General features: G+C 43.2%; 1 pseudogene; it reads right to left on the bottom strand.

Moving 5' to 3' along the window:
* Nucleotides 1-12,989: 12,989 nt before the first annotated feature.
* LOC134623563 (tripartite motif-containing protein 16-like) lies at nt 12,990-20,893 on the bottom strand (annotated as a pseudogene).
* Between the last annotated feature and the right edge of the window lie 5,066 nt (nt 20,894-25,959).

A 25,959-nucleotide genomic window follows, 5' to 3' on the forward strand; every position in this document is an offset into this window, starting at 1 on the left:
TGACCTGTATAAGTAGTGAGTGTCTGATGAGGGAAAGAGCTAAAGGTTTCTCTTCAGTCTCATCATCCTCTTCATTGTCTTTTGCTTACTGTCTGCTGCACACATGTCTCTACAAGAGTAAAGCAAACACCACAGATATGAGCCTGTTAACCTGCTCATAGCCTCATACTGTTTTCAACATCAGAGGCCAAACCAGGTCACCAAGGAGCGCCATAACAACTGTAACTAATACCAGTAATCAGCATCTTAATTGCCCCGTGGGGATAAATAAAGTCTCTCTGACTCTGACTCAGGTCAAAGGTCAACGTGGTTAAAGTGGTTCTATGTATGAAATACTCAACAGTGTGTCAGAGAGAATGGAGCAGCTATCTGTCTGAGTCATACAATGAGCAGTTTGGCAGCATTCATGATTTTATTGACACAGTTATGATCAGTTTGAACTGTTGCGGCATGTTCACTCCTGCTCTGCTTGTTGTGCATTTGTTGATGTGTTAAATTTGTGTGTGCAGGCTGCGGCTCTGTTTCACTTCCACAGTTCAACTACAGAGGGCGCCAAAAAGGTCTAGGTCATGTTAGTCTTAAGTGCCTGAAAAGAAGTTCAGTTTCCTCAACTTAACTTCAAAGCAACAGTTAAAGCATCTACCAGTGAGAGCTCAGGATACCACTGACTGAACAATGACGTGGTAGTAAATTCATCAGAGGCGTACCTTGGGTGTTTTTATGTCTAATTAACAGTAACTGTAAGATTATTGGCTGAATTTACACTCATGACAGCACTCCTCAAAATAACTATTAATTTTTTCAAATTCTTTTCTTTTATTGTGAAGGTCTTTCCATGTTTGGTGTGTCTAACTGTGCTTAGTGTCATACAGTGATCAGGGATGTATGATGATTTTATGATAATGATGGTGGGAAGCCACAATCAACCCTAATCCTAACCCAGGAGCCAGAGGCATACAGATATAGATCCGTCCGCAGCACTCAAGATTATCAAAGACCTGAGGCCGCACATCTGGACAACAACTGCATCCAGGACCCAGCAGGAAAAGGAGTGAGGCCCCAGATGGGGCGCCCAGAGTCAAAGGGCCAGAGTCTCAAAGTAGCAAAGGTGATGGGCACCCTGGTATGAGCTGAGGACATAAACTTCATGGAAGATGAGGACAGAGGGGTCAAAGCAATAGAACAGGACAGTGCTGGTTTGAAGCCTGGTTTTACTCATGTTAGATAAATGACATTTGACACAACTGTTATACACCTACTACTGCTGTACTTTATGATCTCAGATGTACTCATTGTATTTTTATATCTTTACTTTTAATTCAACTCACAACATGGCACAAAGGAACGATATCTTAGCCTTAAGAAAAGATTAACCCACAGTGAGGAATAGAAAGTTTGATCATCTTTAATGTGGATAAAAAGGTGAGAAGGGTCCTCCTCCCTTCATAGTTCGTCCAGCTGTGGACACACCTAAGGTTCTTAGGGACCAGTTGATCAAATCCATAATCCTCTTCAGGTTTAGAGAACAAGAACTAGACTGTGGGGGGCTCTGAGGGTTAGAGTTAGGCGAGACTAGACTAATCAGAAATAGAATCAGAATCAGAAGCAGCATACTTTATTAATCCCTAGGGAAATTATGTGGGTTACATTATGTGGGTTGCTCCAGTACAGTAAAATTACATAAGAATAACAGACTAGACCAGGGGTCACCAACACGGTGCCCGCGGGCACCAGGTCGCCCGCAAGGACCACATGAGTCGCCCTCGGGCCTGTTCTAAAAATAGCTCACCATTACAACTTACCAGTAAGCTGCACCTATTTTTATTTTTTCTTGCTATTTTTTTTAAATCACAATTGCAATGGTGTCAATTTTTTTTATATATTATCTCTAATTAGAGATAATATATTAAAAAAAATGTTTATTATTAAATATTAGATCAGTGCTAGCTGGTCTCCACGGAAACAGTTGCAGTGAAGGCCAGCAAAGGTGAGGAGATGAGGAAAACATGGCGGAAAAAAGAAAGAAAACATATAATTTTCACAGTGAATGGGAGGAAGAGTTCTATTTTACCACTGTGAAAGATTCATGCGTCTCATTTGTGGGGCGACTGTGGCAACGGCAAAGCGGCACAACGTGGAGAGACATTTCCGAACGTATCACACAAGCTACCATGCTAACTACCCAAAGGGCAGCACGCTGCGAGCGGAAAAGGCCCGCGAGTTAAAGGCAGGTTTGAGCAAACAGCAGTCTTTTTTCACGAGACCGGTGAAAAACTACCAAAAGCAACCGAAGCCTCATTTAGAGCTACTCATTTCATGATTAAGAAAAAGAAGGTATTTTTAGACAGGGATGTTTTCAAAGAAGCAATGATGATAATTGCAAAAACTGTGCTTAAAGACGAGAAATATGGAAACTATATAATCTCCACTCTCTCCGATGTCCAGCTTGGGGCAACTACAATTGTTAGAAGAGTGTGGGCTATGTCCGGGAACTTGGCCGATCAGTTGGATCAGGATCTGGCAAAGTGCAGTTGGTTTAGCATCCAGTGTGACGAGTCCGTGGACAGCAGCAGTACAGCACAGCTGATGGTCTTTATCCGGATGGTATTTGATGGTTTCTCCACAAAAGAAGAACTTCTGACACTACTGCCGCTAAAGACACCTACGAAGGGAGTTGACATCTATAACGCGGTGAAGGAGTTTTTCGCGAAGAAAAAGGTACCGTTGGAAAAGCTGGTATCAGTGACTACCGACGGGGCTCCTGCTATGATCGGCCGACATACAGGATTCATCGCTCACTGTAAAGGTTACACAGAGTTCCCAAACTTCATGCATTACCACTGCATCATTCACCAGCAGGCGTTATGCGCAAAGGTGATCGGCGTCGTGAAGATCATAAACAGCATCCGCTCCAGAGCTAAACAGCACAGAACATTCAAGGTGCTATTGGAGGAGCTGTCAGCTGATTAAGGTGACCTGCTACTACATACGGAAATCCGATGGCTCAGCAGGGGACGGATTTTGCTTCATTGTTTTGTCACTTTTGGGTGAAATCAAAGAGTTCATGCAGTCCAAAGGGGAAGACACATCTCTGGTGGAGGACACTGAGTGGACACTTGACCTTGCATTTTTAACGGATATTACTGGGAAACTGAACCATTTGAACCGTGAGCTGCAAGGCAAAGGTAAGACTGTTGCTGACATGTGCTTTAAATGGATTTAAAGCCCAGATGAGCATCTTCTCTGTGCATTTACAGAGAAAAAAGGTGCTGCACTTTCCCTCTGTGCAGATTGTGCTGAAAGACAATGCTTCTGCATCTGAGACTTTTGACAAAGTTGCAGAAAAGTACACTCAAGTCATAAACCGACTTGGTCAAGAGTTTGAGAACAGGTTTTGTGACCTTGATCAGCTTGAGCCATGTGTCTCATTCGTTTCCAATCCTTTCATGAATGTGGACACAACATGCATTGCTGAGCAACTAAGTTCAATGTTCAGCTTGGATGCTGGACAGGTGGAAATTGAAATTGTAACATTGCAAAATGACATCTACCTCAAAGCCTATCAGGGTGCACCAAACTTTTGGTGCCTTGTTGACACAGAAAAGTACAGTGGTGTATGCACAGCAGCTATGAAGGTTGCCAGCCTGTTTGGTTCAACCTATCTTTGTGAATCAGCCTTTTCTGACATGAACTTCATCAAGAACAAACACAGAACACACCTCTCTGATGCACATCTGCAAGACTCACTCAGAGTTGCAGTGTCAAGTTAAAGCCCAGATTACAACACATTGGTGAACAGCATGCAATGCCAGGTTTCCCACTAACAGACAAAGAAAGCCATATTAGATGTTCTCAGTGGCAACATTACAGTGTCATGTCAAAGTTGAATTTAATTATTGAAAAACAAATGTGTTTGTTAAGTGTAACATGTGACAGTTTGCTTTAAAATGCTGCCAATTAGGTGAAAAGTTCTGTAAAATTTGAAAGTTGATTTTTGTATGTTACATACATACAAAAATAATGTATGTAACAATGCATGATTTGTTAAAATTTGTTAGTGGTAAGTGAAAATGTAAATACTTGCAGAGATTTATAGAAATAAAGTGTTGCATATTGATATTTATCTGTTTCCTACCTTGTTTCCTACTTGCATTCTTTATAATTATGGTGAAAAATAATTAACATAATTAGTGTCTTTACATAGATGAATATCCTTAATTATTAATGATAACACATAATTAACTTAAATTGAGGAAATTTTTTATTTGAGAAGTGTGTGTCAAACTGGTAGCCCTTCACATTAATCAGTACCCAAGAAGTAGCTCTCACTTTCAAAAAGGTTGGTGACCCCTGGACTAGACTATTTAACAATACAATATGTTAAGATATAAGGAATAGCACAATATATACAAATCACCAAATGATAAATATCCAAGGTTGACGGATCTGATTATAAATAAACATCAAGAAAATAGACAGCAACATTACCAAGTAAAAAAAGAGTGTGTGCAAAAAGGATGTAACTATTCAGGGCCGGTTATACACTGGGGCAAGAGGGGGCAATGTCCCCTTAAATCAAACTTTTAAAAGTTGAGAAAGAAAATAATAGATAATAGAAAATTGAATATGGGTATGATTTACTACAGTAGCTGAAAAATCCGCTGGAAAATGCACAAATAACATGATAGGTTTCCCCTCTCGTTCGCTCTTTCCCTCCGTGCTCTTTTTGTGTGTAGGCTCACACAGCACTCCCCCTCCCCCCAGCTAAACAGTCACTGTGAGTATGCAAATTAGCTGGTGTCAGGTTTCTCAATAGGCAGGGCAGAGCAAAATGAAGCAGCAAATCTCTGTCGTCAAAATCAGCGATTCCTGAGATAATTAACAACTAAAAAATACAACTATATTTGTACAGTCAGTGGGGGACTAGTCCATTGTTCTTCTCACCGTTTCAGTATGGTAGAGACATGTTTCCTTCTGTTAGCCTGTCTGCTGCACAGAGCCGACTGGAGGACTTGTGTCTGTCAGACCCAACAAACCTCTGCCTACCTTTAACTCTGCACTCAGCAGTTTCCTCGTTTCATACACTGATGTAATCACAGCGATTGTAGTAAAGCTTATTTACTTTTGTTACATAAAAGAAAGAGGAATTTGATGATCTTGACCTGTGAGAAGTCCATAACAAATAACTTGGATATGGATGAATCTGTGAGAGTTTTTGGATGGGAAAGCAGGAAACATTTGTTGTAAGCTGTGTCCCAAAACCTAGGCCGCATCCTTCGGAGGACCCGGCCTTCGCGGTCTACGTGGGCCGGGTCCTTTGAAGACCGAGAAGGCCGGAAGTGCAAGGTTGTGAAATGGGACGGTCTAGCCTTCAGATTTGTGTCACCGCTGTCTCGGTGGAGTTTAATAAATTCAGCCGTCTGCTCCTTGCTATCTAACAGGACACTGCTGTAAATTCTCAACCATCTCACACTTCTGTTTAATCAGTTTTCTGTTTGACGTTTATTCATCTGTGTGAAAACTCCGGAGGAACCCACCCGAGGGCTTAATAAAGTTTTATTTAATTTAATCTAATAACTTTAATCTCAGCCAAATGTACTCAGGAACAAATAAAACACTGAAAAAAGCAAAACAATGGCATTTTTAAGTTATCTGAGTAACTTATATATCATGTTTAACCTGAGCAGCGAAAGACAGTGGGTGTCTGAAAACGATGTGCCGGAGTTCGCTGTTCTCGCCAGCTCAAGTGACCATTGAACCCCCGGCTAGCTATCGAGCTGGTGGGTAACAGCCGTCTCCAAAAACGTCGGAGCACTTTTGCAAATATGCGATGTCTTGATAAACCAAGCAGATATTTGAAGTTTACACAGCTACAGTCTTGCCTGAAAATATCTTTAAAGTTTATTTTGTGACCCAGAAAGAGTAATAAGAGTAATATTAAAACTAAGTAGCTGCCACCATTGTTGGAAACTGAAATTGGCTGGGCCGCGCTATGAATTCTGGGATATGGTGGGCCACGAAGGATACACCCGACCCATCCTTCAAATCTGGGGAAAAGGAGGACGCATTTGTCAGCCGCATTCGAGGGAGTCGACGAATTGGGATAGCATTCGTCGTGTTGCTGTGACATAATCGGTCTACAAATGCAGCCCTTTAGGAAGATGCAGCCTAGTTTTTGGAGTGGAGCTGTTCAGTTGCAAACAGAGTTTAGTTGTTGCAAAACAAACAAGCTTAAAATAAGTTCAAGTGTCCTGTTCTACAAATTAGTTTGAGAATTGTAACTAATAACTTGGTGAATTGTTTTTTTTTTTTTTTATTACTATGCCAACCCTTTTTAGTTTTGTAAATATTGACTATATTGAGAGGCCTTATTTTATTCTTACCTTATTTTGCAAATTTATTTGAGAATTAGGCCCAAGTGGTACCCCAAATACTGTACCTCCCTCTGGTCAGCCACATACTTCACAAACTTCTTTGGATTGGCTGTGAGCCTGCCTGCCTCAGGGATTCCAGGACCACCAGCCACCCGCTGCAAATACTCTGCCCAGGTGTCACTGTGGATGATGACGTCATCCAAATAGATGGCACCATATACAGTGTGCGGGTGATAGTACCTGGTCAATGAGACGTTGGATGTTTAGACAAACTGGTACAAACTGTATGGAGTAGAAAAGGACATTTTTCCCCCTAGAGTAGTCCTTAAATCCTGTACCATGAAGAAGAGAGCAGTGCCTAACTGGTGCAGGAGCTCGTCGAGTCCGGGCATAGGATGAGCATCAAGCTGTGACATATTATTTTTTAAAATGTAAGTAGGAAATTTTTTAATGTTTTAAATAGTTGGTCGGAGAACGTTTCCTGACTATCATCCGCGCTTATGCGCCGAACGACAGTTCAGAGTACCCAGCCTTCTTGCAGTCCGTGCGGGGGTTGCCTCAGGGTACGCCACCTGGGGACTCTGTTGTCCTACTGGGAGACTTCAACACACATATGGCCAACGACGGTGAGACATGGACAGGCGTAGGCGTGATGGGGAGGATCACATGGTCCACAAGATTTTCAACTTACACTTATGGCAGAGTTTCAAGAGCATTCTGAGAGAGACTGGGGACATTGACCATATTCAGCACCTTCACTGAGCTGTGGCTACATGGTGGTTGGTGCCTGTCGTGGTGGTGACCCCCTGAACTAAATGGTGGACACCAGAGGTGACGGGAGCCACCAGGCTAAAGGAGGAGTCCTATCGGGCTTGGTTAGCCTGTGGGCCTTCTGGAGTAGCTGATGGGTACCAGCAGGCCAAGCAAACCGCAGGCAGTGGCTGACGCAAAAACTCAGGTGTGGGAGGAGTTGGGAGAAGACATGGAAAAAGAGTCTAAGGAGCTTGGAAAGAAAAGCGTCTGGACTTCTTTGAGTTGCTTGAAGATGTTTCACCTCTCATCTGAGAAGCTTCTTCAGTTCTAAGGTCAAATGGTGGAGAGTCCCAGATTTAAACCCAGTGGGAGTTTCCCCCCAAAGAGGGACAAAGGACCCCCTGATGATCCTCTACCTAATCACATGAGCCAAGGTGTGAAAGCGGGTGTGGGTCACAATCAGCCAGGGTTTCGGGTGAGCTCATTGTGAAACCTGGCCCCACCCTATCATGTGATTTCCTGAGGTCAGATGGCCCAGGATGTGAGTGGGCGTCAAGGCGTCTGGGAAGGGATCTCAAAACTGGATTAGGCAGACAGTTGGTGTCGTAAACCACCGCCTCTGTTCAAAGATGGTCGCTCACAGTGGACGTAAATGGCTTCTTTCACTCCTCTTTCAAACCATCTGTCCTCTCTGTCCAAAATGTGAACGTTGGCATCCTCGAAAGAGTGACCTTTGTCCTTTAGATGCAGATGAACTGCTGAGTCTTGTCCCGTGGAGGTGGCTCTTCTATGTTGTGCCATGCGCTTGTGAAGTGGCTGTTTGGTCTCTCTGATGTAGAGGTCTGGGCATTCCTCGCTGCACTGTACAGCATACACCACATTGTTAAGTTTGTGTTTAGGAGTTTTGTCTTTCGGGTGAACCAGTTTCTGTCTGAGTGTGTTGCTGGGTCTGAAGTACACTGAAATGTCGTGCTTGGAGACAACTCCTGAGTTTCTCCGATACACCGGCTACATAGGGGATGACAATGTTGTTGCGTCTGTCTTTCTTTCTGTCATCCCCTATGTAGCCGGTGTATCGGAGAAACTCAGGAGAGTTTTCTCCAAGCACGACGTCCCTGTTTCCAGTCTTCCTTGGCTACTAGGTGTGCTCCACCCGCTGTAACAGGATCTTATCCTAAACGAGCTCCACCTTCATCCCCCAGCTGCTACTGCTCCCCTGCCCGACTGCCGGACGTGGAGCTGCCCGACCCATCGGAGCCGTCATCAAAAGGGAAGTGGCGATCACGCCGCCGAAGCCCATTGCCACAGCTGGACCCCGAGACTTCTGAGTTGCTGGCCGTGGTGAGTGAAAGAGACAATAACCAAGAGTTTTTTGACTTGTTTATTCCGGGGCCGTGTTTTTGGAGTCAGCTGCCCAGCCTGAAGCTCATTTAGCTGCCCAGCCACAAGCTCAGTTAGCTGCCCAGCCTCAAGCCTAGTCATCTTCTCTGCCACTGCCTCAGTCTCTTGTGACCCTGCTAGCCCAGTCTTCAGTGTCCCCGCTAGCTCAGTCTCCAGTGTCCCCGCTAGCTCAGTCTCTAGTGTTTCCCGCAGCTCAGCAGTGTTGGGCAAGTTACTTTGAAAAAGTAATTAATTACAGTTACTAGTTACTTCTTCAAAAAAGTTACTGAGTTACAATATTCTAAAAGTAATTAATTACTTGAAAAGTAACTATCATTCTTTTCAGCACAACCTAATGTGTCTGAATTTACAGTTATGTTTTCATTTTGATATACTGTGTTAACACAATTGATCTAAAATCAGACAAAAAACATAAAATCCGAGTAGAAAAAGTTATATTTTTTTACTGTAACAACCACAAACATGTTCAATGAATCATATTTCATAACTTTAAATGCAAATATAAATTGTCAATTTTAAAATCATATGCACAAGTTTTGGAAACAACAAAGCTATTTGCAGCCATTTACCTTTTACCTCTTTTTTAAATAACCATTTCAAACTATTTACAGAACAATCAGGTGTTATGCATTCAATAAGATGCCACACAAATTATTTGCTCTCTGGAAGCTTGCCTCAGGTGGTTTTATCCACACCTGATTAGGTGTGGCCAATTAGCACCAGCTGAACACATTAAGATGATTAGGGGCTGCAGAGGGACGTAACACCACTCCAAATATTTCTGTCCACTATAAAGGAGAACATCACAGCCTGATACCTGCAGGTCTGACAGCAGAAGGTGTATCACTAATGGTCTCTACCTGGAGACAGCAGTCGCCTCATTGTTCTGACACACAACACAAAACTATTCACAACACTACACACTAACTACAAAAGACAACACATTAACTACACGCTTCAAACACGCTAAATGTCACAAATCTCTCACATCTCAAAACTCCCTCTCTCTCTCTCTCTCTCTCGCCATCACTCCTAAAACTTCCCCCTCTTCCTAAACATCCAAATGTCATGTTACCATATCATTTTTGATTGGTTGGCAAGGTGCATTTTTCCACCAAGACGAAAGGGCAGGGGTTATTTTTGTTTGTTTTTTTGGTCATAAGCAGAGAGTGCTTGCTAGCGCTGTCCTTAGATGTTAAATGTGACGAAACTATTCAGGAAAAAAACCCTATTTAAAAACTGGTATATATCATATCTATTGCTCAATTACCTGTTCAGTCCATCGCTCATTTGCCTATTCAGTACATAGCTCACCTTCCTGTTCAGTCCCCTGTTGCATTTCAGTCTCCTGGTCAGCTACATACTTGCCCACCTGGTCAGCTATACATTCAGCCAGGGGTCCAAATACATTCTGGCCCTGCATCGGTTCCTGCTGGAAGCTTGGGTGAGCCCATCCAGCACTCTGCAGCTCCCATGCTGCCATCTGCCTCATCCGCTGGGGGTTCTGGAGAGCCCGTCCAGCACGTCCTCGTGTCTGCTGGGGGTTCTGGAGAGCCTGTCCAGCACTTCCTCGTGTCCAAGGGGCCTGTTCAGCAACATGTCTCCGCTGGAGGGTCCAAGGGATCTATCCAGCCTGCAGCACCACCACCTGTGGCTCCCACGCTGTCGCCTGCAGCACCTCCGCCTCTGGCTTCCACGCCGTCGCCTGCAGCGTCTGCCTCACCTGCCTCGCCTGCCTTGCCTGGTCCTGCCTCACCTGGTCCTGCGGTTACTACGCTGCTGTCCAAGGTATGTCCAGCGCCTCAACATCGCCGGCTGCTTTCCAGGCCACTGTTTGGGCGTCATCGCCGTCGTGGGCGACCTCTGGACCTGCTCAGTCTCCGCCGCTGCCTTCCACGCGGCCAGCCTCCTGATCTCCTTCGCCTGCGTCGCTGCCGCTGCCTTCTGCGCGGCTGGCCTCCGGATCTCCTTCGCTTGTGTCGCTGCCGCTGCCTTCTGCACGGCCGGCCTCCAGATCTCCTTCGCCTGCGTCGCCGCCGCTGCTTTTCACACGGTCGGCCTCCCGAACTGAGCTGTTTTGGACTCCTGTGTTGCCGTCCTCCGGGTCGGCCCCCTGAATCATTTATGAACTGCTCCCTGTGCGCCAGTTTTTTTTTGTGCACCTTTTGGTTTTGGACTCTTTGTGCTCCTGTTTTTTGTTCCGTTCCTTGTCAAGTATCACAGCGATTCTTGGCAAGAACATTGTTGGGCGGTGGAAGGAATATTTCAAGAAACCCCTTAATCCCCGTCTTCTGTGGAGGAAGCAGAGTCTGGGGATGAGAGGGAGAACTTGTTTAATACCGGGGGTGATGTCACTGAGGCAGTTAAACAACTCCTTTGAGGCAGGGCCCCTGGAGTGGATGAGGTTTGCCCTGAGTTCCTGTAGGCTCTGGATGTTGTAGGGCTGTCTTGGTTGATACGCCTCTCCAGTGTTGTGTGGAGATCAGGGGTGGTACATTGGATTGGCAGACCAGAGTGGTGGTTCCCATTTTTAAGAAGGAGTACCAGAGGATATGTTCAAACTATAGGGGGATCATACTCCTCAACCTCCCTGGAAAAGTCTATATCTGGTCGTGGAACATTGGACCAGCTCTATACCCTCTCAAGAATACTTGGGGGTGCATAGAAGTTTGCCCAACCAGTCTATATGTGTTCTGTGGATCTGGAGAAGGCATCTGACTGTCTCTCTCGGTGTGTCCTGTGAGAGGTGCTTTGGGAGAATAGGGTGTCTGGTCCATTGGTATGAGCCAGTCAATCCTTATACAACCATTTCAAGAGCTTGGTCCGCATAGCCGGCAGTAAGTTGGACATGTTTCCAGTGGGTAATAGACTTCGCCAGGGCTACCCTTTGTCACCGATTCTGTTCATAATTTTTATGGACAGAATTTCTAGGTGTAGCCAAGTAGCGGAAGGCTATTCTCTGCTTTTTGCAGATGGTGGGGTTCTGTTGGCTTCATTAGGAGATGGCCTCCAGCTCGCACTGGAATGGTTCACAGCTGAGTGTGAAGCAATGGGAAAGAGAATCAGCACCTCCAAATCTGAGGCCATGGTCCTCAGCCCGAAAAGGGTAGCGTGCCCACTCCAGGTAAAGGATGAGTTCCTGATACAAGTGGAGGAGTTCAAGTATCTCGGGTCTTTTTCACGGGATATGAGAGAAGGGAGCGGGAGATCGACAGACAGCTGCAGTGATGTGGACGCTGTACTACTCTGTTGTGGTGAAGAGGGAGCTTGACCTCTCATCCAAGAGGCTTTTTTCAGTGAAACAACTTCAAGAAATTTAGAGAAGTTTAGACGCTTTTTCATTCCAAGCTCCTTAGACTATGATGACCTGGAGGCATATAAGAATGCAACTCTGCTTCCTGGTCCCAACTCTGGGTAGTCACATTTTGGGAGGTTTAATGAATTTGTCCAGATTTCTAGAAATGACAACTGATCCATCGAAAGTGGAATGGATGCTGTCTCTCCTAACAAAACCAGTTTTCCTCCAGAAAGTTTCCCAATTATCTATTGAGCCCACATTGTTTTTTGTCCTCTTGATGGCCTTTTCTGAAGTGTGACAATCCGTTCCAACAAGTATTTCCAGCTGTTTGTGGCCCCTCTGCAGTCTTTTTACTTGTCATGTCTGTCTTTATCCACTAGGTGTCTCCCTCAGCTCATTTTCTCCAAATCAGAACCATCAGATTTGTGGAGTGTGGGGATTCTCTGCCTGCCAGACACAGCTCAGGGCAATAAATCAAGTCTTTCCTCCACAATATAAAGGCCTGTATCATTTTGTTTTTATATTATAATGTATATATCAGTGTGATCAAACTTTTAATCAGAAAAAAATAACAATACGTGTCATCACTGTAGACAGAAGAATAATAATATAATATACAAAACTCAAGGATTCTATTTTTTTTTGCATTTAAAAAGTTCAAACCTCAAAGACATTAAGTTTACGGTCATATATGATCAAGAAAATCAACAATCTTCACATTTCAGAAACTGGAACCAGCTTTATATGTGACTAAAATAATATTAAAACAATCAATTCTCTAATCATTGACTAACTGATGAATCATTGCATCGCCAATATATCATTGCATTTGACAACCCACTACAGCAACTACAGAATAAAACCACCAACCAAACTGATAAAAGATTACAAACATGCTGAATATGAAGTGTAGTATAATTTAAACTCACATAATTATCAGCCATAAGAACAAACTTTGATTTATATTGACATAAGGTATATAAATGTAAGTAAATTTTTAATCAGTGCAATTTTATTTTCACACATCAATGGACCACTGAATTTCTCAGCTTCTAAAATGTAAAGCCTGATTTACAAACTACACAATAATGGTCAGGGGTCACGACGATCTTCTCTCTCTAATTGAATTTAGTCAACTCTACAGTGGCTCCATAATCTAAAAGTCAAAGTCCAGCATAGAGCAGCTGAGTGAATGTGGTCTGGACTCTGTGGAGGAGAGTCATGGTTTCAGAGACGCTGTAGAAAGACAGAATACCTGCTCTGTGATCCAGGTACACTCCTACTCTGGAGGACCGAGGACCTGAGAGGACAGTTTGAACATTTTTGTGCCAAAATTTATAACTTTTTCTGTAACAATGTAATGCCCAAGATTTGTCATTGTATCCAAAAATAGCATTCATTGCCCAACGCTGCTCTGCTGATATTCTTGTATGAGACTGCTACATAAACTCCTCTCCCTCTCCACTCCACCTCCCAGTAACAACGTCCAGTCAGACTCTCTCTACTCAGGACCTGATAACATCCAGTGAATCTGTCTGGATGATCAGAATAAGACTGTTGTTGTTTCATAAATATTGCTTTTCTGTTCCCCTCAGATAATAACAGATGTCTGTGAGCTGTGTTTGGATCCAGTGTGATTTCACGTGAATATTTTAAGAATCCAGCTCTGGTCTTTGGCTCTGGTGGTGACAGTAAAATATCCTCTTCAGCGACTGTCAGTGAGATGTTTGTCCATTCCTCTCTCAGAATGTCCTGTAGTTTATCTCTGGTCTCTGACACAGCTGCTGTCACATCCTCAAAGTAGCTCAGAGGACGAATATTGATGCTGGATGAGTGTGTAGACTCACTGAGTGCTGACAGTGAGGGGTAGTTGTGTAGAAACTGGTTGTGATCCTCTGTGTGTGAGAGCTGCTCCAGCTCGCCGTCTTTCCTCTTCAGCTCAGCGATCTCCTGCTCCAGCTTCTTCTGAAGCTGTTTGACTCGACTCACTTTAGTTTCCTGCTGGGATCTGACCTGCTGCTTCACATCAGAGCTTCTTTTCTGGATGAGATGGATCAGCTCAGTGAACATCTTCTCACTGTCCTCCACTGCTTTATCAGCAGAGCCATTGATGGCCTCCACCTCCTGTTAAAGCAGCTTCACATCTTTCTCTCGCTCCTGGATTCTCTGCTGGATGTTTAGTCGTCTCACCTCGAGCTCCTTCTGCTTCTCAGTCCTTTCTGCTGCAGCTGGGACTGTTTCACGGCCTTTATGTTCATCCATTAAGCAGAGATAACAGATACTCTGCTGATCAGTACGACAGAAAATCTTCATCACCTCATCATGACGAGAGCAGATGTTCTCCTGGAGCTTCTTGGAGGGGGCCACCAGCTTGTGTTTCTTTAATGGAGCTGCATCATAGTGAGGTTGGAGGTGTTTCTCACAGTAAGAAACTAAACAGAATAAACAGGACTTGATGGCTTTCAGCTTCCTCCCAGTGCAGACATCACAGGCCACATCTTCAGGTCCAGCATAGCAGTGATCAGCTGGAGCAGCTTGGAGTTCAGTCTTCTTCAGCTGCTCCACTAAAGCTGCTAACATGGTGTTTTTCTCCAGGACAGGCCTCAGTGTGAAAGTCTTCCTGCACTGAGGGCAGCTGTGGATTCCCTCCCTGTCCTCTTCATCAAAGTGGGATTTAATACTACAGGCTGTTGTCACCGGATCCTTCAGTAGATCCAAACAGATGCAACAAGAGAAGGTTTCTCGGTCCAGCTGAACTCATTTCTGTGCCATTGCTCCTCTCAGTGTCAGTGACTGTGTGAGTTTCTCTTCCTTATCACTGAAATCAGTCTGAGCTCTGATCTCAACAACGTTTCTGCAGTGAATGGAGCCTGTCAGCTCTTACATGTCACCACATGTTGGTTACACCCATCTTCAAAATTCAGATCTGAAGGTGAACGAACAAGGAAACACGTGGACAGAGAGGAGGTGCTGTGTTTAAGAGCAGGAAGAAGAGGGAGGGTTATCAGGCTGTGCTTCACTCCAGGAAGAGGAGCAGTTTGAGAGTAATACTGTGTGTTTAACCCTTTTTTATTTAGTGCTAACCTCAACTTTTAAGCTTGTTAACCTTTTCCTCTATATAAATAAACCTCACTTTAGAAGTGTCAGAGTTGTTACTGAAATTAGCAAACAGTCTTTCAGTTTTATTCAATGCAGGAGGATAATGATCCTAAACATACAGATAAGGCAGCCACTGACATGATGCTTATGTTGCATTTAAGTTTATGTTCATTTTAATTGTTTCTCTCCCTCAAATACCATCACAGGTGAGAGCGTGCAGCAGGTGTAGTAGTTGGTGTGTGAGGCAGTAAACAAATTAAAGGTTTTTCAAACACATTCAGCTCCACAAACATGTGATAAATGTTTGACAGGAATAATAAAAAGAAACTCTGACTTCTTCTTTAAAAGTACTCCCAAAATTGTCCAGAACAAAAGCTGAACAGCTTTTTCTGGGAGTCACAGTATTTCTAACAAAATACAAAAGATCACAGAGCCTGTGTCAGCTCAGCTATCAGAATCAAACGGTGAAGCTGACCTGTATAAGTAGCGAGTGTCTGATGAGGGAAAGAGCTAAAGGTGCAGTAGTCCAGGTAACTGCAGGACCAATGAGCAGTGGTAACAGCTGTGTTGATGGGGAACGAAGGGAAAGTGTGAGGGCAGTAAAGAGTTTATGGACTGTGTCGTAGTGGTTTTATTTATGCACTTTGACTCATTCAAAACAGTCTCATTATAATAATAGACAGCAGGTCAGACATTATGCTAATTAAGGGAAATCTACAAACCAGTAATGAACTGTTTCATAAACCACATTTAATGCAAATCTATGATATGTGTTAAAATGAAATTGCCTGAATTTGCGGCAGAGTGTAATGCAGGACTCATCTCCCTTCCAGAAGTAATAAATGTGTAAAATGGTCTACTGAGCAGTGTGTTGTCTTCCATCAGATGCCTATGAGGAATCAAAAGAACTCGGTGAAGTGTTGATATTTAAAAATTGGGGGCTCGTCCGGGATTCCAATAGGAGGCTAAAGAGGACAGATTGGGTGATCTTAGCTCGTACAGCGAGGCGAACAGCGATCTGGGTCATTTTAAAACAAAGGTAAGCCCCACCTGTTTAAATCAAAGCGTGCATATTTGAGCTAATCTAAATTGTCTGTTTGTTAAGTTGATTGGAGACTCAGTGTCAATTTGCTGCAGTAGACAAAGAGGTGGTGTGTGATCCATCCCAGTGCATTAGAGCAATGAAATTGGGTGTGTAATAAGTATATAAGCCGAGTAAACAAAATTGGTGGTTGCGGCTAAAGACTGAAGGTGTAACAGTAATTATACTAGGGCATGGTCACTCCCACTCGACCTTGGATGCGAGGTGAGACCTGTGGGATTGGATACTAGGGTGGCAACCTGGGAAATTGAGGACCCCCGAATAGCTAAAGTCGAGGTGAGTGATCCTCGCCACAGTCTGCATGACAGTGGGCCCAAGTTCTTTCGCTGGCCAGGTTCCGTGCTGAGATTGGTGAGCTGCAGTGCCTCTACACTATGTGTGAATGTTGGGTTAGTTAATTGGGATTAAAGTTGAAATTTGTGTCTAAAACCATGCATTTGGGTGTGTGTGTAGAGCGAGGCACGAGCTCTGCAATATTGTGTTAGTACTAGAATAGCACAGAGCAAGAGACTTTTGTTAACCACTGCAGGTTGATGTCTGCTGGCCATAAAGTGTAAAACTCGCTTTGACTGTTTAGAATAAAAGGACTTTAAGAGGCCCATATGTTGTGACCCATCCCACAGGCGAGTGATTTAGTTTGTGTTGTTTAATAGCAGCTGCGTTGAGAAAAAGAGACGGGTTAGATTGGCATAGTAAATTTCCGCAGATGTGTGTATGTGTGTGTGTTTGTGTGTGTGTGGAGTAGAATGTGACAGGCATCATGTCACATTCTAGGAGAGGAGAAGGTGTTGGGCCGTGAAGGCAAGAGAGGAAGTAGAGATAGTGGCTGTGGGTGGAAGACAGTCACTAAACAAATGGCAGAGAGGCAGAGAGGCAGTTTGTATGACTGCATGGGGAAAAGTGCCTAAAACAGAGGATAAAGAGGCAAAAAGAGAAGTAAAAGAAGTGCCAAGGGAAAAAGAGTATCATTAAGTAAAATCATTATGACAATTGCAGAAAATTTAAAGAAGAAGTAAAGAAGAACAGGAGGAATTGGAAAAAGAAGGCAAGGGAATATTTAAATTAGGAACAAAAGGAAATGCGAAAAAGAAGGGTAAAGAGGTGGCTAAACGGGCAAACTGGGGTGTAGAAACTGAGGAATGCAGTGACATGAAGAGTGTGTGTGTAAGAAGCGCTGTGTGTGCGTGTATAACAGGAAGTGAGAGTGTGTGCAGGGAGCCTGAAGGAAATCGGCTGATGTGAGTAGAATGAATGATGAAACAGACGTGTTAAAATGTGGATAGACAAATCAGAATGAAAGTGTTATTGAGCAGTGATGAAAATGATATTAAATGAGTGTCTTAGTGTGTTAGTACAGGTGACCACGGACCTGGATCAACCTTTCCCCACGAGCACAGCGGCTGGAGCAAAATGATAGATTAACATAACTGGAACCATAACCAGGCCATGTTTTGGCTGAAATTTTCACAGCTTCACCTCCACGTACATGTTATTCTGAAAAACAGGCGAAGGTATTCAACCCCCCTCTGAAGACAAAATACGGCTTAAGAGTAACAGTATCCACTTCAAGGCTCAGCAACTGGGAAACGGACAGCAGCGATGAGAGAATTAGAGGAGACCATGGAGGAGAGATGAAGGCTATGAGAGTACATGAAAACTGGGTTGAAGTTTGGGGCAAACTGACTCGTGGAGGTTGAAAAAGTGTCCGAATCAATGAAACAAATGGTAAAATGAAATACACGCACATAAGCAGAGAGGCGCAAAAGAAAAGGCACCTTTTAAGGAAAAGCCTTTTTTGGAAAAAAAAAGGAGCTAGGGCAGAGAGAGGCTTTGCTGAATCTGCAGCTCCCTGAACACACATACAATTAACCTGCCTACTAACGTACAAACATGCAATGAAGATCAGCTTACACTCATGAACACGTTAATATCTCCCTGCAATACTAAAGCAGGGGAACTAAACATACACTTGTTATTAAATGTTAGATTTGTCCACAGCTGACAGATAACTCTCCAGGTTGCATGACAACTGTGTAACTTTTGTAAAAGAGACTGGTATGACCAACCAGTGATCAGATAATAAATGTAGTTGTTAAGATAGTTAAATTGTGGGATGTTTTCTGCTGATTGAGCAACATGAGTGAGTTACTGTGGGGAGGAAACTCTCCTCTGTGATAAGATTTAAACATGCATCTGTGTTGTCCTGTTAACTTGGGGTGTTATGAGTTGACATGCAAATTAGTTGGTTGGATTAGATCAGAGAAAAGATGAGATGATCATATTTTAAAAAAAAAAGAAAAAAAAAAAAAGGTGTCTGACAATGTGGATAGAAGAGGCAGTGGGAAAAGAAAAAGCAACTTTAGAAGAACTGCCTAAAGAAACACTTAAAAGTGAGGTAGGAGAGAAGGAGAAAAGAAGGGAGGGAGAGAGAGCTGACACAGAGCCTGGGTAGGCTCTACCCTCTTCGACTTGAGCCTGACCAACCACTGCAGCAGCTGGACCCACCACAACAACCTGAAAATGTTAACAGTGCTGCAGGAAAGGGATCTCACACAGCGGAGACGGAGGGCGCTAAACCCAAGGCCCGTGTCATTACACGGGGGGAAATTCCCAGACAACTTCAGCTGACAGAGCTGTGATGACACGCCCATCAAGCCCGGATGAAAAGTGAGGCCGAGCAACATAATGCTTACCTCCATAACTCTGCATTAACGCTGTCCAGGGCAATGACGGCCAAACACGGATGATTGGGCAGCAGAGGAAAGGGCGTGGCAGAGTAAGAAGGAGCAATTGAGGTCAAAAGCCACCTCAGAATGAACAAAACACAGAACACTATGCAGGATTCACCTGCGGCGAGCATGTAGACTGGAGAAAGGACTGCCCCAATTGGGGTCAGAACCAGGGTGGACAGCACTGTGAGCAGCAACAGCGGTCGCAAACAGACTGAAAAGGAGGAGGGCAGGACCCCAGGGCACGCTTCAGACCGTGGTTTACCCAAGACACCAGAAGAGGAAAGTGATGCACACCTACATGCTGATTCAGTGAAAAGTGATGCCCGCATGAATACACATGCACAAGCTTGTGCAATGAAACGTGATGCAGACACACACACGCGCTGATGCAATGAAGAATGCTTTGCTAACAAGTGTTCATGCTGATGCACAAAACACATATACACACACAGAGAGATCTGGTTGCAAGAAGCCATTTAACACTCAGAATGCATTTCATGCCACCCAGAGGCAGAGAGAACAAACAAAGTCTATAAATCTCTGCTTATGTAAACAATTTATTTTTTTGCGTGGCGAGGAGGTGGAAATTCTTGTAGAGTCAGGAGCCACAGACTCCATGGTATGCTCTGACTCCCTGAAATTCCAGCTAAGATTAGGAGGAAGGTACACTCACTCTGTCTATGCAGCAGAGCATGTTTAAACAGAGAATTTTACCATTCCCCTGTCCTGTATTGATGGGCATGGCCAAATGTTCAAAAATGTTTTTTATGGGCAGATTTATGACCGGCAAATTTACTGACAAGAAACTTGATGTGTAAATTAAACACAAAACTGATGTCCTGCCATGATGTCAGCACAATCACACAGTCAGAATGTGACTAAGCAATGCTCCGAAGGCCCTGGAGTGTCCTCAGGGAGAGAGGAAATTAGGACAGGAGGACTAATGGAAGGCAAACCAGGGCCAAGTAGCAGCTGTGGACTTCCAACCTACCCCCTCTCCTGACCCTGGATACTTGCAATCCTAAAGGCAGAGGAAATCAAAAATGACAGTAGACAAATAAAAACAACACAACAACTCTTAGTAATTGCACATTTATTAACTTGTGTTCTTAAGAATTATCTTCTTGATAACACACATACGTACTTTGTATTTCTTTTTAAGTTATCCCATTCTTCCGGCAAGGGGGTGACTTTCCACTGTAGGCTCATCTTCTCCACAATTGTCCTGATCACAACAAATAAAAGAAGAGAGAAAACCATCCTTAAATCCAAAGGTTTTTACAGCAGAACACCAGAGGAATACCGTCTGGACATCACAGGTACAGCAGCGGTCCCCAAGTCGTTTGGTACCGGGTTGCGAGAGTTGAGGCTCTGGTGTGAAATTTATGGTTTTCAGGGTTTTTATCGTTAACTCGGTTTCCCTGGGTTTTTTCCCATATTGTAGTTGTGTGTCTTATTTTGAAAGAAATATTTGCACGTTACCATAGCGACCAGAGAGGATTAAGGGGCAGAGAGGAGGATGTTACTCTCAATGTTGTTGGCGCATTTCAGGAGGACGCTGGTAATAAAGTTACACAACTACACAGTGAATTCGCATTTATTATTATATTTACAAAATACCACAGTTTTTGTCTTTGTTTGTATCATTTTATTTTGTTGACGGCGGTTCCTGTCTGACATTAAACCGGTCCCTGGCGCAAAAAAAGTTGGGGACCGCTGCTGTACAGCATGAGGTTTAATAAAACCGTACTCATATAAATATGATTTGTAAATTGATTCTTGTACCTCCACGCCACAGTGGCCCAATTCTTCACCCCAGGGAAGAGGTGATTGTTTTCTCCTTGTTTTAATAAATTGAGCCGTTTGGTCTTTTTTGCCACAACAAATCACTAAAATGATTCATTTGAAAAAAATCAAAATTGGCTGTATGAAATTGGCTATACATGAAAAACTGCAGGACCCACCATACAAGCTAGTTTACGATTATTTAAATAAAAAAACCCCCAAATAACAACATGTCTATGCAGATGCCCATAGCTTAACAACACAACCGCTATAACATTTTAACTTTTGTACTACCAGATTTTTATATACTTACGTTTGAAGTGTTTTCCTCTCCCGCTTCGACCACCATCGTTATCAGAAAAAAAAATCTCCTGTATGGCCAGCAATGAATCCTGGGGTATGGTAGGACACGAAGGATATACCGGACCCATCCTTAAAATTCAGGGAAAAGTAGGATGCATTTGTCTCCACATTTGGAGTATTCTTTGAATTCGGACAGCCTTTGTCATGTCGCTGTGACGTCATTGCTTCCAAATTGGCATTTGACGCATCCTTCCCCTGAATTTGGACACAGCCATCCTTCAAATTCGGGGAAAAGTGGGACACATTTGTTGCCACATTTGAAGGACTCTTTGAATTCCGACAGCCCTTCGCTGCAGGTGAGCCCATGTCCCCTGCACGACACTGCAGACTGTGCACCACAATCATCCTTAGATTAAAAAAACCCCTGATATAATTAATTAAAACTGTAAATACCATCTATCCATCCTCTACTGTTTATTCTTTTCAAGGTTGTGTGGTGGCTGGAGCTTATCCCAGCTACCACAGGGTGAGAAATACAAAGAGTTATTATATCTTTCTAGCAATTACTTTTACAGAAAAGGCAGACAAATGTTTAAAACATCTCCCACAGAGCAGCAGAGAGCACATTCTGTTTAGTCAGCTGTAAATTTAGTCAATATCAGAGCTTAGGATTAACATTTTTAAAAAGGAACTTTAACTTGGAACTACTCTATCCAGCTACAAAGTGGAAAAGCAAGTTTAAAAAGAACAGAGATGACAAAGTTCAAAGGTAACTGAGAATATTCTGGTATTCATGTTTATGCAAAAGTGTTTGGTTTTACTATTATTATTGCACAATGCTAAGTAGATTTATTCAAAAGTCAAATAACATACCGACATTGGCTTTGATGGTCTGATGTAGGGCGATCGTGGCTCAAAAGTTGGGAGTTCGCCTTGTAATCGGAAGGTTGCCGGTTCGAGCCCCGGCTTGGACAGTCTCGGTCGTTGTGTCCTTGGGCAAGACACTTCACCCGTTGCCTACTGGTGGTGGCCAGAGGGCCTGGTGGCGCCAGTGTTCGGCAGCCTCGCCTCTGTCAGTGCGCCCCAGGGTGGCTGTGGCTACATGTAGCTTGCCATCACCAGTGTGTGAATGTGTGCGTGAATGGGTGGATGACTGGATGTGTAAAGCGCTTTGGGGTCCTTAGGGACTAGTAAAGCGCTATACAAATACAGGCCATTTACCATTTATGGGGCTTTCCATTTCTAAATGTTACAGATGAGATTTGCATCCAGCTCCTGTCCTGCACACAGTTTGGACAAAATCACCCTGTTGCCACAAACCATCAGAAACCCCAGGCTGGAAAACAGTTAAGTTGAAAACTGTTTAAAAACAAAACAAAGAAAAAAAAGCAAAAATGTAGCAAATGCCTTTTTTTTGAAGAGCGTTACGCAGAGAGGTGTGGTGTGGAACACATCAGACATCACTCAGTCTAAACTGAAGTAGCGGATGGCACAACACAGAACAGCTACCTCGTCAGGCCAGGACTCTGCAGTCTATTTACACCTACAGGCCAGTGGACACTCTTTCAAGGATGAGGATGTACACATCTTGGACAGGGAGGAACGCTGGTTTGAGCACGGAGTCAAGGAGGCCATCTACGTGAAAAGGGAAAGACCATCTCTGAATCGAGGAGGGGGCCTAAGGGTACATCTTTCGCCATCTTACAATGCTGTGATTGCAGCCATTCCCCAAATCTCTGTGAATGGTACTCATGGCCATTGATCAGTGGTCTTTGATCAGTGGGTTTTGGTCAGTGGTTGTTGATCAATGGTCATGAGAATTTGCATAATTAAGATTAAGGAACTGACCTCTCAGCCCATTGTTCCTTCAGTGGGCTGGTTTCAGTCATTATGTACTGTTTATAAGATTTGGGGAAACCTGCAGTCAGCTGAGACTGAAGAAGTCACTTGGATGAGTGACGAAACGTTTCTCCCACAAAACGCTACGTCCAGATGAACAGAATCAACTTTTGGAGACTAAACTGAAGTAATTAGTACTTAGTTTATTGGACAACTCTTACACATACAAACAGCAACTTCCAAAAATGCCCCCTATCTTCTTCTTCTGTCGTTTTTAACGGCAGCTTGCATCCAAAGATGTTGCACTACTGCCATCTCCTGGCTTTTATTCTCACTTCACTTCCAAATCCTTAGATCCTCTCTAACGATGAGACCAGTATTTCTCAAAAAACGAAAAGCCACTCCTTTCCCTTCATCATGACTTTACTGATTAACCACCTTTTCAAATGTTAGTTCCATTACACCACCCATTTCTACCCTCAACACTCTCCTTTGACTTACATACTTCCTACAACTAATAAGCACATGTTCAACCGTACCCATAGCATTACACCAATCACACAACCCAGTCGGATGTTTCCCCATCCTAAAAAGAGTACCATTTAGAAAGCAATGACCTGTTCGTATTCTACTTATAGTAACCTCCTCCTGTCTATTTAACCCACTATGGCTCTTAACTATTATTGTGTTTTGTACCCTGTATAAATGTCTCTCTTTTACTTCATTATCCCATGCCATTTTCCAGAAATTCTTACTTTCTGTCCAAACTGTACTTTCCCTTCAGATTTTAACATTGGTATCTGCACATCAATATCTACTTTTTTAACAGCTGCTTTAGCCAAACTATCTGCTCTTTCATTACCCACAATACCTGTATGAGCCCGAGTCCACATTACTATATTTTTATTTTATTCAGACAATCTGTCATACAAAATTTGCTGATGGTTAATAAATAAATAAGTGTTTTCCCTATCAGTTACAGCTACTTAATTACTCCTATTAAGTACTGGATAACTCCATTCTCTTCTGTCTCCCCCCATTTTCCTGATCGTCCCCCAAAATTCCCCTATTTGAGTATCATTACCAACTTTACAACATAAATCTCTCCAATATGTTCTCTTTGTTCTTCTTACTGCACTTCTGACTTTCGCCTGTGCTTTTTTGTAGTCAGTTAAATGTTGAAAATTATGAGACCGTTTGACCAACTTAAATGCTCTATTTTTTCTCTTACTACTAACTTACATTCATCATTCCACCATGGAACTGATCTCTCCCTAACTTTCCCTGATGTGTTTGGAATAGCCTCCTCAGCAGCACTTAACATACTTTGACTAATTTCTTGATTCATTCATTCAACACTCAAATTATCTTGAGCTTGTAAAAGCTTCCTCTCACACAACCTATTAAATTTCATCCAATTCGCCTTCCCAAACACCCACTTCTCTCCTCGTCTGTGAAGGTTCTCAGTCATCCAGGTCATTGTAGTCAAAGGAGTTTGCAAAGAAAAGCGTCTGGACTTCTTAAAGTTGCTTGAAGACGTTTCACCTCTCATCCGAGAAGCTTCTTCAGTTCTAAGGTCAAATGGCCGAGAGTCCCAGATTTAAACCCAGTGGGAGTATCCCCCCAAAGAGGGACAAAGGACCCCCTGGTGATCCTCTAATCACATGAGCCAAGGTGTGAAAGTGGGTGTGGGACCTAATCAGCCAGGGTTTCGGGTGTGCTCATTGTGAAACCTGGCCCCACCTTGTCATGTGAATTCCTGAGGTCAGATGGCCCAGGATGTGAGTGGGCTTTGAGGCGTCTGGGAAGGGAACTCTTCTCTCCTCTCCTCCTTCCCTCTTTCCTCCCCAAAAAGCAGCACTGTGTTTTCCTCCACAATTACAACATTTTGGTTTTACTCCCACGCCACACTTCCCATACTCATGATCTCCAGAACACAGAGCACATCTCCTCTTCCCTTTACATACCTTTGCAATATGTCTAAATTCTTGGCAATTGAAACACCTCATTGGTTTAGGTACAAACTCCCTCAAACTGAATCTTATTAATCCAAAGAAGACCTCTTTTGGTACATCTTCAGTTTCAAATTTCACCACCACAGTTTCTGTTTCTACTTTGTCTGGACCTCTCGTGGTGCTCCTTTAACTTCTTCATTCCTTAGTTTTAAATTCTCCACCAGTTCTTTTATATTTACATTTAACGGGCATTATGGGTGAGGGGGGGGGGATGTTGACCATCTCATTAAGAAACTTCAAGAGGGGATAGTTAAAGTAGAAAAGTGGGGAGTAGAATGGGGTTTTAAAGTTTCTTTTGAGAAAACGAAAGTGATGTTTTTCACAAATATTAAAATTGAGGAAAAATAAGCTGTTATACTTGTATGGGAAAGGCCTAGAAAGGGTGGATTATTTTTGTTTTTTTGGGAGTAGTTTTTGATAAGATATTTACCTGGAAAAATCACATAGAGCACGTTATGGGGAAAAGTAAAAAGGTTCTTAATATTTTGAGGTGTTTATCAGGGCTGACATGGGGTGCCAATTTTAATGCACTTAAAAGTATTTATGTGACGTTAATTCAATCAAGATTAGATTATGGGTGTGTGGTATATGGGTCAGCGGCTAAAACTTCCTTAAAGAAGCTGGATGTTATCCAAGCTCGAGCACTGAGACTTTGCTTAGAGGCAGTTAAAACAACGCCAATATGTTTTCTACATTTGGAATCAGGAGACATGCAACAGTTGATGGTTAACTATTGGATAAATTTGAAAGGTCATGACGAAAACCATCCTGTTAAGAAAGTGTTAGAGAATTGTTGGGAAAGAGGAAAGGATTTTAAAAATAGTTTTGGGTGGGTTGGGGATGATAGAGTGACAGCTTTTAAATTATTCGACAAAGACTTCAGTCAGACAGTGTTGTGGCCTTTACAACCCACATGGACATGGAAATTCTTTTTGCTCATCACAGATTGTCTGAACAAAATAAACATATAGTAATAATGTGGAGCTCATGTAGGTATTTTGGGTAATGAAAGAGCAGATAGGTCGCCCCGGGAACTCGCTGCATCACCCCTCCTCTGCAGCCGGCCAGAGACCACACCCACGCCACACAAACATTTTGCTGCATTGGTGCTTTCCAACAAAGCGTTAATCTGATAATCTGTTAATCTTGTTTTCCTCTTTGAATCAACCTAAAACCAGGAGTCACAGAAGTAAAACAAAATGACAAAAAAGTATGACAAACATCGAGTGTTCCGAGCAAGTAACATGTCTGTGAATAA

This window comes from Pelmatolapia mariae, linkage group LG3_W (genome assembly GCF_036321145.2).
Source record: "Pelmatolapia mariae isolate MD_Pm_ZW linkage group LG3_W, Pm_UMD_F_2, whole genome shotgun sequence".
NCBI classification, from domain to species: Eukaryota; Metazoa; Chordata; class Actinopteri; order Cichliformes; family Cichlidae; genus Pelmatolapia; species Pelmatolapia mariae.